Source organism: Cebus imitator, unplaced genomic scaffold, assembly GCF_001604975.1.
Source record: "Cebus imitator isolate Cc_AM_T3 unplaced genomic scaffold, Cebus_imitator-1.0 Scaffold372, whole genome shotgun sequence".
Classification (NCBI taxonomy): Eukaryota; Metazoa; Chordata; class Mammalia; order Primates; family Cebidae; genus Cebus; species Cebus imitator.
The window spans coordinates 935570-937924 of NW_016107687.1; the positions used below are offsets into that span (position 1 = coordinate 935570).

Here is a 2355-nt window from a genome sequence, read left to right on the forward strand (position 1 = left end):
AAAAAAAAAAAAAAAGAAAAAATTGCTTAAGCTTGGTCAAGTCACTCTGAAGCTATCAGGAGAAAAATTAAGTTGTCCTAAGGAAAATACAGCCGATAAACCCAAGGAAACAAACTAGTTAACAGCTGTTACTGCAGAAGAATCTCCCACAGAGAAAGCACTTGGACAATTAATGTGCAGTGAAATATGGCTACCTACCTACGTATGTTCGAACAAGTAAAAAATTACACCTCGTGTGAAAAAAAACGGCCTTCCCAGTAAAAGATAGATGTGCGTTAACACGTAATATTCTATCTAATATGACATAGTCATGCAGGTTTAAACATTTGTTTCAGGCTGGATGCGGTGGCTAACGCCTGTAATCCCAGCACTTTGGGAGGCCTAGGCAGGCAGATCACTTGGGGTCAGGAGCTGGAAACCAGCCTGGCCAACATGGTGATCCAGTCTCTACGAAAAATTTAAAACAACAACAAAAAAAATTAGCCAGGTGTGGTGGCACGCGCCTGTAATCGAGCTACTCCGGAGGCTGAGGCAGGAGAATCACTTGAACCTGGGAGAGAGACGTTGCAGTGAGCCGAGATAGCACCAGTGCACTGGGAGACAACAAGCATGCATCTTGCAAAGGTTCTGGAGGGAAGGCGAGCAACATACTTAAAATATTCAGCGTTAGATTAAAAGAAAAAATTAAGCCTTAACTCTTCCTGGATAGCCATTAAGAATTAAACAATATGGAAAAACTCCACACCTTCTGAAGACTGTTTCAAAGACTACGGCTGACTCTTTCCAGCCTTTTAACACCATGCTGACAAGTCGGTTTAATAAAACTTAACTCTCCCCCAAACCCCGCCCGCCACAACTAATTAGCACTTTCAAAAAAGTACTTGTTTTTCTGGTTACAGGGAAACCTCATGCTTCTCTAGTCCTGCAGGATAGCGAGGAAGGTTTGAGAAGAAATGGAGTGTCCGCGCTGGCCAATTACTACACAGAAATAAGACTTTTCTCCCTTTTTGTCCCGGGGTGGGGGAGAATCAAGTTTGAGGTCTCCACAGTTGATAAGGCGCTACAACGTTGACTAATGGGCATGAGGGCCACAGGCGATACCGACCCTCCTCGTCCAGCCTTGCCCCCATCCCTCCCCCGATCCCTCCCCTAAAGGAAGCCTCGTGGCAATTCGGGTGATGAAACACCAGGCAACAAGCGGCCACGCATTAGCGACGCGCTCCTCGGCGGCGGCCCCAGCTCGTACCCACCCCCACCCGGTCCGCCCAGCCTGGGGCGCACCGCCATGGAGGGTCCCAAGCCGGTATCCTCCCCGGCGTCGGGGCTGCCCCGGGCCGGTCATCCCCGGCCAAATTCCTCGAAGCCTCTCACGGAAAAAGCCTGGTCTCGGTCCCACCGCCCCCGAGCCCCGAGTCACCTTCCCTATCACTCCATCCCGCCTCCCAGCCTGCACTCCCGATGGTGGGCCAGGGGAGCGGCGCTGCACGCAGAGAGCTGGGAGAGCGGCCCTCGTCCTTGTCGCCGTAGTCCTCCGCCACGGCCGCAGCGCCAACGCCGGAGACGGAGCTGGCCGGGGCCGCGCGCCTCTCGTCGCTCCGCGTCCCCTGGCACCTTCTCTTGCGTGGCGCCGTACAAGCAGGCAAGCAGGCAAGCAAGCAAGCGGGCGGGGTCGGCGCCCCAGGAAGGGAAAGAGCGCGAGGGCCCGCTAACGCCGCCGCCGTCGCCGCTGAGTCAGCGCAAAGCGCGCTCCCCGCGTCGCTGCCGCGCGGGCAGGCGCCGGCGCCAGTAGTTTCATACAGAGTGCGGGCAGCAGCCCGCGGGCTGGGGCCGGAGACCTACAACTCCCAGCATGCAACGAGAGGGCGGTGCTTCCGGGCGGCGAGGGGCACATGCGCTCCCTGGCGCTCGCCGGAAGGCGTGGTCGCCGGACCCTGAGGTGCATGCCGGGATGAGGCGGCCAGCCCACAGGTCCCTACCCGGTCGTAAATGCCACGCGGTATCTGTGTGGTGTCAGATCTCAAGCGTCAGGTTCGCCGCGTGCATTCCACAAAGGCTTCTAGTAGTAGAGGACGGATTCCCGAATCAGGATGATGTAGTTCTAACCACGTGTGTCAGTTTAATTGCTTGTATAGGGCCCCAAGTGTCCCGAGTCCAGCAGCGTGAAGATCTGCTGATGAGTGCTAACGGTTTTTCAAAATTTTTTAAGTTTTATTTTATTTATTTATTTTTTTGAGATGGAGTCTGTCCCTGTCGCCTAGGCTGGAGTGCAAAAGGCGCGATCTTGGCTCCGCCTCCGGGGTTCAAGCAATTCTCCTACTTCAGCCTCCCGAATAGCTGGGACTACAGGTGCCCGCC

The 2355-nt window shown here is 54.9% G+C and overlaps 1 protein-coding gene across 1 annotated transcript in view; it reads right to left on the reverse strand.

Moving 5' to 3' along the window:
• Positions 1 to 1844, reverse strand: part of XPOT (exportin for tRNA) — a 38886-nt gene extending 37042 nt beyond the window's left edge. Inside the window, exon 1 of the mRNA XM_017507309.2 lies at positions 1418 to 1844. The gene's annotated coding sequence lies outside the window, so the exon portion shown is untranslated. The remainder of the gene's footprint in view (positions 1 to 1417) is intronic.
• Between the last annotated feature and the right edge of the window lie 511 nt (positions 1845 to 2355).